Below are 12533 nucleotides of genomic sequence, written 5' to 3'. Positions count from 1 at the left end.
ATCTTAAAATCTATTCTTCTCTCTTTGAATATCCCTACCAAATTATGTAATTTGTTACATAATCTCTTTCTCCATAAAAACATGTCAATTAACAATGATGATGCTGTCGTTGTACAAAGGAGATCTTACGTAAGCGTTCCTCAGAGATCTGTAATAAGTTCTCTTTAATTTATATGTTAACAAAATTTTCAGTTCCTTCTTGAAAATATCTCAATCGTGGGCTACGCTGACGATCTTGCCATGTTTAGTTCCAACTCTGATCCAGATTTGTGTAGGCGCAATTTGCAATCTGCCCTCAACAATATTTCCTCTCGGCTTCATGGTTATTCCTCTGCTCATCTATGGTTCATCCATCACGTTTGTTAAAACTTTCGACTTTTTTGTTTCGACTGCAGACTTTGTCCTGCACTCGAAACTTTCCCCAGCAACTCATATTGACAAAATTGCCAGACAATGTGTTCAACTCGTCAGTGTAATCAGAAATCTATTTGGGATATTGCTTGTGGCTCTGATCCTTCTTGCATGATTAAGCTGTATTTTGGCTTAATCGGACCAAAATTAGAATACGCCTGACGACCTTTTGAAATTATGCAGAATCCAATGAAAATGCCTTCGGCTGGCGCTTGGTGGAATGGATTCTACACACGCACTAAGCTTGGAACAAATGGCAAATGTTATGCCTCCACAAAAAAGATTTCATTTACTAGCAAATTTTTTATCGAATAAAATTCTATCATTTGAGAATCATCCGGCCTCACCTTTCATTTACAACTTTATATTTCTCAATTCCTCTCCTTTCTTCTTTAAAATTTTTGCTGGCAAAACTAATAACTGCATTATTCTAAGAACTGGGGTACATAGTTTATTCAAAATTCCTCTTGGTTCTCAATATTTGCGATCTGTAATTAAATTCTTTCCGGTGAGAAAATTCACAGTCACTCTGGTAGAGGTACATCACCGTTACTCGAACTTAGTCAATACCAAATAGAAACATTTTTCATTCATTTCTACTGACGGATCTAAGACCAATGTTGTAGGCAGCGGCGTTTGGTTTCCAGATATTAACAGAGACGTCTACTTCTCAAATCCCCACTATATTCTCGGCTGAAGGTCTTGCGATCCTAGAAACCATCCGCTTAGCGAGTAGAAAATAATAATAATCGCACTTTGTTCGTCATTGTAAGCTAAGATAATAATTGTAGGGTGAGATAATAACTATATTAGTCGAATTTTTATGTTACTTTGTAATGTTTTCTTTATGTACTCATATTACGTAGTGTTCTTTCAACTAATATAATCAACGTGTTTCTTTGCCCCCTGCGAATCATAACATTTTCACTTTTCAGCGAATTGAGGTACACCGCTACAAAAAATGCTATCCTGTACACTGGGGCCAATACGGTGATATATACATAGATCTACTCGAACACCTCTGCAGCCAACTTTGACTCAATCGATCAATGTTCGACCGTTCCCTGATCCCTGTGAATCCAACCCATGAACAACGCATAATGACCATTTATCAACCTCTTTCCGTAAACACGCGATGTAAACATTGGCACCTGAGACAATGGAACAAGCCCCCTATGCAAACAGAGGCCATATGTCCGCAAGCATAGTTAGCCAACAGTAATAAGAAAGTGTATAGGCCGCACAGGGAAACTAGCGACTGTGTAAAATCAGATTCATTCAAAATCGTACATAATCAACATTCGTGCTACTGAAGCTGAGATATGATATCAAATCTCACAATTCGCATTAGGTTGACCTTAAGCCAGAATCGAATTAGCTGAAGCCCAGCACCAGTGGACAGACCTCAACATTAAATAGAACAGAACTTTGACTTCGTTGCTATTAAAAGATTCTTTCAAAGATATCACAGAATTCGCTTAGTCTGCTTGAATTGATCAAAAAAGCCGAATGTGAACGTTCCCCCATTTGCAATCCTATTTTTGCCTTGCATTACATTCTATATGCACTTCCTGTTAGTGTTTTTTGCTACAATTTTTATACCAATCACCACAGAATGCCGTTTGCAACGGTGCAAAGAATTTATATACTTTATGAAGTTTTTGGAGCTTACATTGAGTAGGCCTAGTCAATTTTTCCCATTTTTGTATAGGTACTACGACCTTCCCCATAGAAAGTGTGTTAAAATTTTTGTTTATTTATCTGCTGTATTTTTTGAGTAATGAGCAAAAAACCAATTTTTCACTTCCTTTTGAAAAAGCTAGATGTTCTTAGTTAACGCGATAACACTATAGTATATGGTAGTGAACTTCGGCCAATTTGGCTCATTTTAATACCGACATGCTTAAGTCGATTCAGAATTTGATGCTGATGGAGAATATATACACTTTATGAGGTCGCTGGGGCTTTATTTTGGGTGTTGCAAACGTCTAGACAAAATGGATGGACCTTTCATCTTTGGATGATGGGTATAATAAAGTAAACTCCTAATTTCTCTCATCTTCTAACTACAAGCTAGAGTTGTGAAAGAAATAGAAAATAAACTCAGAATGAGTATACATACAATACGCGTTGAATAACAAATGGTTGTAATGGGTTTATTTTTTCGAGTTTTTGTGAGCCAAAAATAAATCATAGTGTTCCTTTTTTGAAGTTAAGTGGGCCATTTGTGTTTTCAACATGTCGGTACCCGCGTTCCCATCTTATTTCCAGTACACATTTTTAATGTTTTTAAGTGTCATTTTTAAGCGCTCGTCTTCCACCCGTGGGTAAGCGGAGCTAAGCGGGCGACTGCCATTAAAAAGATGTATTTTGGAACTGTACTGTTGCGTCGTAATCAGTTCACGTATTATCAACTAAATCAATCTTTTCGATGCCAAATACATCTAAGTTCTACTGAGCGTCATCGACGTCTCTTTTCAACTATTTATCACAGAAACATGACGTTCTGTCTATTTTTTCAATGTTATGCAAGTTTTTCTTACGAGTTGCGTACAAGAAAACATAAATATAAAACAAAATAAAAAACTGTTGTTTACGGTTGGTGTTGTTCAGTTGATATTTCGACCGCTGTGCACGCTGGGCTCTGTCCGAGAATTGAACACTTTATATCAATTTGTGTCTCCTCTTTTTGAGATCGATTAAAAACAGGTCTGCTGTCAAAGAAAGTTCTCTTCAAACAAGATCACGGTCGGCCTACAAGGAAAAGTCTTATCCTAAGCTATTTTCGCTTACATCACAAATTTCCGCATTGGAAATTTCATATCATAGTTACTTGATTTTTAATAGTATCTTTAAAATATATTCATAATAATTTTTAAAACCGTGCATCTACACGTCTGTTTCCGTGGATTTCGTGAAGAATAATGTGAAGAGACGATCCTTTAACGCAAATAATTTCTCCGGTTGATTGCGTAAATATCAATACACATCTTATGATTAAAAACCGTCGATTCAACAGATACAAGAAAAATCTGATCTCCAACAAATTCAATTATGGAACAGCTCTATAACAACTTAGACACCTACCATCTCCCTTAAAAGAGCTCTGTTAATTAGTAATCTGTTAGTTAGTAATAACATATGGTTGGACTAGGAAACTTCCTTCGTCCAAATTGGGAAACGTCAAATATTTTAATGAACACTTAATGAATCTATATAGAAATACGTTTCAAACAAGCTAAATAAATTCAAATTCTGCTTTTAGAAACTATTTTGTACAATATTTTGAAAATTGGCATGTTAGCAGGAATTGGCTATGGAAACACACCTATATTTGGAACTCTAGCACGGCCAAACAAGAAAATGTTGCCTATATTCATCTACATAACGTGAATCTATGTGGAAATACCTTTCGAATGAGCTATAAAGATTCAAAATTCTTTAAAATCAAAAAATACACATCCTTATGAAGCATTTCACGCAAATACTTTAGCTTGCATAGTTCGAAATTATTTTATCGGGAAGGTTCTTGTTCTTTAAATTGGTGTCTATAGAAATTACAACTCAAAGCCTCAGTGTCATAGTTGAAAATGAATTTCGAAAATATTTGAAAAAAATTGTTGTTGTCCGAAATGTGATATTAATGACGCGGCGCAAAATATCATGGAGCTGGAAGCGACAATAGTGTTTACAAGCATAAATTACTCAAATTGCTAGAGAATGCCAGCGTAGAGAAGAGAACAGCTTTATTACGGTCTCTTTGAGTCATTTGTATGAATATAAAATCAATTAATATGTAAAATTCTCAAAAAAATGCACTTAACTAAGTAGAAAAATGGAGAAAATTTTAATATAAAATGCAAATACCTTCGAATAGTGAATTTATGCTTAAATTATCAATTAATAGCGACCGTAGCCGTTTCAAAAACAAATATTATATGCTTTTAAATAATAATGGACGAATATCGATGTTAATCGTTCAGAGAGGGCTAAAATGTCTTTGACTATTGAACCAATATACGTAAACTGAATGTACACAGATGTTCAGGTCAACGTCAAATAACATAAATACTATACTATATAGATATGTATATATGTATAATACTTTCATGTGTGAAATTATATATGTGCAATAATCACATTTGTATATAGATGTGTATGTACATCTTATTTAACGATCAAACGATATAAGTTGACCTTAGCGTGGTAAAAGCTTCATACGTGAAATACAAGCTATTACAAACACCCTATGGCCATTAGAGACAACTGCGTCGTGCTGAAAGAAAATTAACACATTTCGATATGAAGGAACACTTTCCCCGCTTTAATTCCTGAAAATCAACTGCGATAAGGGTCGATTACTTAAATATGTATATATGCGTCAGCGTGTACATGCGTGGCTGAACTTTCAAATGGAAATTTATCGTCAGTCTCAGTGAAATATGAATGAATAGGCAAGAGAGAAGAGGCACTATTGAAGGCATGGCCGTTGCAATTCAATGAACATTAAGGCATTAAGTGCAGAATAATTAACTTGCGCTATAGTTATGAAACGTTAACTGCCATTCATTGACGTCGTTATCAACGTCATTATCATTGCACTTAACAATAAAAATTACATCATTTTAGGAGAGGCGGAAACCACTGCAAAAACCTAAAAAAAAAAAGTTTTTTTTTCATTTTTTTTTTTTTTTTTTTTTTTTAATGTAAAGAAAAGATAATTAAATTATAATTGAAAAAAGGCAATATTTTCATAAACTTATCGCAAATCTACTTTGTATTTCTTTACAGGAAGTTTTCTAAACATGTTGCAAAAAATTCGAACGAAAATAATGAAAATTGTAGATGTTTTTTTATGGGCCGTTTTGAAGAGTCGACCAATTTTAAGTTTGAATTTAAATTAATTTTTAAAGTTTGTTATCAATAAGTTTTTTATTACAAAAACGTTTTATTTATCCTTTTCATAATTTTTTTTTTCCATTAATCTGCAATTTTATTGCCTTGGCCCTAAACCTACCCTTCCGTATACAAATATTCTGTCTCTTTCTCTTTCTTCGAAGATCTTATGATCGAGAGTAATTTTCTGGCTTCATTTATAGAAGAAAAAATCGCATGTTTACTATTTATGTGTTGCGAGATGCCGAAGAAAAAGAAAGTGATTAAGAAAGTTTACAAGTTTATAGCTTAAGAAGAGTACAACTCATAACTATTGCTAAAATTTTCATCGTTGTACAAACTTTTTTTCACAAAAGCACTAATTCTTTTCGAATCACTCTCAGCTTCATGTCCATTCAACGGTCGTCTCGATCCAGCCGCATTAATGCATTTTCGTTTGAAAAGGCTTCTAAATGAATACGAACTTGTTGACACACAAATGGTCGTTTCCGAAAGGTACAAAGCATCTATTAAGCGCATAACACAAGAATTTTTTTTTTAAAAACTTTGAGTCGCTTTGCTTCATAAGTAGAAGTGTAAAAGTTTGGAAACTAAATGCTCGTGCATTTGCCTTCAAACTTGCTTATAAGCATTAAAGAAAAAGCATAACTACTGGTTACTTTAAAATGTCGCTGTAGAGTAGGCCAGGGAGATATATATATATATATATATATATATATAAATATATATAGAAAATATGAAAAAATTGGGGAGAAACTGTAAATGCAATAAGTAAAATGCATAGGTTCAAGATTCTCAAGTATATTTAAAAAGGAAGAGAAGATAAGTAGCAGATAAGACGGATTGTAAACATGTTTATTTATATTGGTTAATAATTACCACATCAAAGGAAGTGCAAAAACATTCTAGAAAATCAAGCAAGTACGTAGCTTAAAACAAAGTGAGATTTCTGTCACAGATGTTTTGAAATTTTATGATGTTTTTTATAGATATTTGTTTATAAACAGGGGCCGCGCAATGAAGACAAAAAATGTTACAAAAATTTGTTTTTTCTGCGATAATTTTTAGAATTATCAATCCCCGTTTAATAAACAAGGAAATAGAGAATCAAATCAAAGTATAAAAAAATCATTGAAAATCTTGAAAATTGAAAATAAAAAGTAACCTGAAAGAAAAATATCAGCTGCCTAGCTAGCCTTTAGAACATTGCTGGGGTTTTAGGATAACAATATGATCCGCCTGAGTAGCCGAAGGCGAGGAATCTCGACTAGCAAGTCAATGGTCGTGGATTCGAATCTCAAGTGCGGTAGAGTTTTTAATAAAAGCCGATAGCCTTAGATGCTAGTGCTTTTAAGAATTAGAATTTATTTCTCTGGCGAAATTAATAATAATAATAATAATAATAATGATAATAATAATAGAATAACAATAATTATTTATTAGGGAGTTAATATTTAGGCGATATTAAATTTTTAATCGAATTTAAGTTCTGACACTTTTGTTGTGAATTCCATCAAGAAGAAAACGAGCAAAATCTACAAAGTGAAGTATTATCACCGCTCAAATATAAATAGAAAAAAATAATATTTAGAAAAACTGCAATCAAAAACGAAGAAGAAGTATTAAGTCAATAGCATGCATCGGCATTCTGTGCCCCAGTTCGACTTTAACTGCTAAAAAGTCTACTCTATTGCCATTCTTCTGCTTTGCTTTTAATTATACTACACATTAGACATGAAAATGCAATTTAATGCAAATGCTTCGGCAACTAAAGACGGTCATTAAGAAATATTTGTATGTGCAATGTACTTAAACCGTGGATTTTTTGCAAGTGATAATAAAACAACCCACTGAAATAGAGAAGAAGAAAACAGATCGAAATTTATGAAATATAAGATAACGATGACAAATGCGGGGATCTAATTAAAGTAAATTAACTGAATTTGTAATTTAGGAAAAGCAAAAAGGCTAAGTCGGCTGTTATGTAAGAAGAAGTCGAATATGAGGTTTGTAAATACAGGCAAAAGATATCCTAGGACAATAGCAACGAATGGTTCTGCAAACATTTAGAGTAGAAAGACTTCGACTCAACGCCAAATATTACCGAGCTAAGATCGATGGTCACTCTGTAGTCTTTACCCAGAAATGACGTTGAGAGACATTAATATGATAACCGAGTTTTCTGCAAACATCATCCTTAAGCGGGGAAACCAGTGCAACAACCAAAAAAAGAGCATTTTGGTAGTTTTCTTTGGATGAAAGAAAAAGTATAAGAATAATGATATTTCAACGGTTTAATTCTTGTATTAGTACGACTTCAAGTAGTAGAAAAAAAATTTCTTTTTGAAAAATATTAAACGTCGCAGCCGTTCTCTAGAGATACCCTTAGCTCAAGGCGCTCTGCGGCAAACAGCATGAATGGCCGAAAATTTAATTAACATAAAAAAAATCATTTAATCTAATTTACATACCTACACCTAGTAAAACACGTAGGGGTTTTTCAAAGTATTGATTTTTGTGTAATTGACGAGCGTTCGAGTGGAAAAGCACAATTTTCGACCAAAAAAAGACAGTCTTGTATTAATATAAAATGTTTAAATTAACTTATTGAAAAAATCTTATGTGTTTCACTAGAATTTGTTGTTTTGAAGACATAATAAAGAATTTGAATGAAAAATTTGAAAACTGTTTGAGTCATGCTGGTTGCCAATTTTAAAAATTACTTTCCAAGATAAACGCGTTTCAAGTTTTGACCTGTGGTAAAGACATGTTTGCTTATCGCAATAATTTTTTTTTTTTTTTAATTTTCCCATTAGTCTGCAGTTGGCGGTCCATAAAACTGCCCTTCCGAGTTCAAATACTCCTCCTCTTTCTTGTTTCTTGAAGATGTTATGCTGCAAGTTGCCTGTTTTGTAACATCTGTCAAAGTACGCTCATCTGTCTTGATCCGGTTAACCTAGACTTCAATGATTGGATACCAATACCCATTTTTCCGAAACTTTAATGACTTTTGGAATACTAGTCATACCGTCATTAAAATTGCACACAGCAATGTAAGTCGCTATGTCCACGATATTTTATTTATCGAAAAAGCCGATATTTCAATGAAAAACTTTTTTACGAGTAATGAAAAGTTTCCCATGCATTCTAGAACATAGAATGCATCTATCAAGCCCAAAAAAAACGTCAATTGGAAAAATTTTCAAATCTTTATGAGTATTCAATAAAGAAAAAGGGGGGTTTTTATCTATAAATTTTCAACTTTGCTTTTAATAAATAGTCAAACTTTTAGGCTAAATAACTTCTAACAAATTGTCAAAAGGATGGAAAAATTTTTAAAAGGTAAATCATTTTTTTAAAAGTAAAGTAAAAACAACGACTACTAGCACAACTGTTAAGCAAAATTAAAACGTCGTACGAAATCACTCTACGCATAAAGTTCCAAAATGTTTTCAAATATAGTAGAAATGATGTGCTAGTGTAAGAATTACAAATATGCAGAATTGCATATGTGTACGTTGTATGATTCCTATTGGGACCAGAGGTTTCAAAGCTTCATCATGTTCACTAAACATATTTCTTTATTTCAACTTACACGGTTTGCTACATGTTGTCTCTTAGAAAACTTGCGTTCTCTTCAATCGATGTTTCGGTTTCTGCCACGCACTCGATCGTGGCTTTTTTTAAAATGGAATTGCAATGTAGTGCAATCAATAGTTCCGTATCTTTAAAACATCGGTCGCCACAATACGACGGATAATCTTTTTTTTAACGGTCCCCTTGGTATGCATATTATATAAAAGTGGCCGGGAAAGAAGAATGCGATACGCTAAGCATATTAATTCTAAGGTAAATATGGTAGGCCTCAGCAAGCAACAACTTATCTTTTTCTTAACAATCCCCTTTGTATCAAAAAAAAGGGTCTGCGTGCACAAATTTTTTCAATTGGGATGTTTTTTTTTTTTTGATGAGCTAAAAAGTTGAAAAAGAAACTCTTTCTCAGAACCACTAAACAAAAGCTTAGGAGATAATTTGACATTAAAACCTAAAGTGCTCCAAGAGACTCTAGGAAACAATTTATTTTCTAGGATTTAATTCATCGAAATAAAAGCTTATTTAAAAAAGTTTTTTTTTTTTATTAATTTATTTATCCATGTTCTATCTTTATAGATGAATTTCCGAGAAACATATTTAAAAATAGGATGCAGGTATGCCCTGGGATATTGATAAGAAGATTAGGAAAAATACTACATAGACGCGTTGTATTATATTCATATTTTCAAGAAGAGTTTATGCGAGTTCCTCTTCCTCCTAAAAATTGGGCCATCCGATCCAAATTTTTCATATCACCTTGGCAAGAAGTTCTGAAAATTGGAAGGTCTATCTTTTTCATAATATGGGGCTGTGGTCGTAAAACGGGTTCTATGACGCCTTTTAGCCATTGTCTACAGATTTCGCCAAATCAAGTCAAGTGGGGCACGTCAATGTACCAAATCCGATCCGAAAATTTACGAGATGTAGGTTGAACACAAAAACACAGGCAGACAGACGGACGGACAAACAAATTTAAATCGATTAAGAAAATGACTCTTAATCGGTTGATACTGAAGGAGGTAAGTGTTGCATATACCAGCGCAAACGCAATAAACCCTATATAACAATGTAGATTATAAATAGAATAAAGCGAAATAAATCGAACTAAATTCAAATAAAATCAATTTCCGTTTTATTTATAACTTTCTTTTCAATCTATGTGGTAATAAATTTGCGTTCTCTCTTTATCTTAAATAGTAACAATATTTTCCTAGCGCATTCTAAAACGTAACATCGACAACACCGTCCAACAACGTTCCTCTCGCCTAAAACATATTGTAATCATTACCAGGAAGTCTTTGTAATGAGGAAAAAACACGCAAGGAGAAGAAGAACTTGTGTAAAGAATTTTTTTTAGATCCCCTTTCTTCATAACGTGCAGCTTCGCTGCATTATTTTGCAATTGTTAAGCCGCAGGGTTTACATCGGAAACAATTAATCATGGTTACAAAATGTGCAACTGTACGGACATCAATACATATATTTTTTTGCAATTACATTTGTTCGTATCCTTTCGCTGCTCCGCTTTAGATATTCGTCTGTCTCTTTTTGTAATGGATGACTGTCTGGCAAGCTGGTTGGCTCTTCTCTGGCCTGTCAGTTTAAATCTGTTATATGGGAAAGTTTTTTTTTTATAGCACGACAACTTATTTATGAATATAAACGTGCGAACGCATGTGTATATGTTGTGTTGAGTATACATTTTCTTTTAAACGCTTTAACATATTTATATGTATTCAGTAAACATCTTTTATATATTCTACATGTTTTACTTTCCTTCGTCGTTGACCATTACCTTTGGCGAGGACAAAACATTTGACCTTTACAGATTATTTTACCATTAATCTGTTACAACAATTATTAACACAAAAGTCAATAAGTCCCGGCACCGATACGTGTGTCTCGTCTCTGAGTTAAAGTCCATATTATTTTTAGGAAATGTCAGTCCATTTCTGTCATTTGCTTACAAGCTCCAGTAGTTTTAGAGATACTACCTGTGTTATTTTCAAAACAATGGCGTAATCCGAATTTCGTATATTAAACAATGCGCTCCTGTAAAGAAAAAATACCATCTCAACGCAGCATTGGTTTGAGAATTGTTTTTGCAGTTCTTAATTTTTGAAAAAAACAGAGCAATTTAAACGAAAACGTACAGTCATCGATTATCCAAAAGTCAAGTTACAGGAGAGGTTTGAGATTCTAAACATATCAATAGAGAAAGTATTAAAATTGGCCGTGAGTAGGTTGTGTCCCATATGATCGCCGCGTTTACCCACAATGTCACAAGTCAATGGGAAATTATGTGAATTGGATTGACCCACTCGTTAAATTCTCCAAATCTGACCCCCAATGCTTTGCGTGCGTACCTCAAAAGTATGTTCCAGGGGAAGGTATTTAGATCAACGATGACGAACTTATTACGAAAACTGAAGCTTGTGTTTCGAGGGTCTGGACAAACCATTTTATAAACCATAGCTTGAAACGTTAGAGAAGAGTTAGGATGTATAACATCGTATATAGTCCAATTTTGGAATAGAAAATTTTTTTCTTTACATTTAGTCCCGGGAATCAGGGACTGACATATTTTTCAATGACAGTACTGGTTTGAAAAATGTTACGGCAATTCTTCGCTCTCGACAACAGAAATATATCGATGGTTTGCTGATTTTAAACCAGGTCGAGCAGACACCAATGATGCTGACGGCAATTAACGCGCAAAGGGTGTGGTTACATTTAAAAAACCTAAAAATTTGTTTTTAATAATCGACACATGATAAAACATAAAGTATATTCGCTATTTGCGGATGAAAAAATTTCTTGAATTGTATGAGATCTTATTATTTGGATGTGGCGCATAACGTTCTATTGGCGAATATCAAGAGAATACTCCGTGGTGTGCGGTCATTGTGAAAACTGAAGAAAATCCTAAGAGTTTAACATATCATTCCATAAGAGAAGCATCGAAACTTCATAGCTGAAACTTTACACTGTTCTCTCTCGACGAATTTTCTCATATTGATTAAAAAAAAATTGTTCTTACTATTTAGTCCCAGAAAGTGTTGACAAAAATATTACATATAAAGTTTATACATTCAGTTGCGCCCACATCGGCACACTGTCGGATTTACTAAGTGTAGCCTGAAACAAAATGCGGAAAGCAACTAAAACGCTTTCGTAACAACACCCTTAATCGGTTATCGTCTTGTCATTTCTAAAAGAAAAGAAAGAGAAAAATGCTGTGAAAAAGTGCAGTAAAACTCAACTAAAATGGGATATCTTAATACTTATCACTATTTTGCACGCTACCGTGATTTTGTGATCAGTGGATTGCCATGTCCTTTTTAAGATATCCTTATATCCTACACCACTTGTGGTGCAGGGTGTATTAAGTTTTTCGCACGTATGCATCACCCAGTACGACTTGAGACAGATTCGACATTTATTATATCCGTCAATTCAGAATCGTTTTCTGAATCAATCTAAGCTAGTACGCACGTCCGTCAATGTATTCTTGTGTTCAACCTACAGGTCGCAATTTTCGAGATATCTGGATAAAATTCGGTGCACTGATGTGTTTTGGCTACGAACAAATTCTATTGGAAATAGTTGGGATCGCACCAGTTTTTCGTGTG

Source organism: Glossina fuscipes, unplaced genomic scaffold (assembly GCF_014805625.2).
Source record: "Glossina fuscipes isolate IAEA_lab_2018 unplaced genomic scaffold, Yale_Gfus_2 1, whole genome shotgun sequence".
Classification (NCBI taxonomy): domain Eukaryota; kingdom Metazoa; phylum Arthropoda; class Insecta; order Diptera; family Glossinidae; genus Glossina; species Glossina fuscipes.
The sequence above is the reverse complement of the archived record's forward strand: the minus strand, read 5'-3'. Positions refer to the sequence as shown.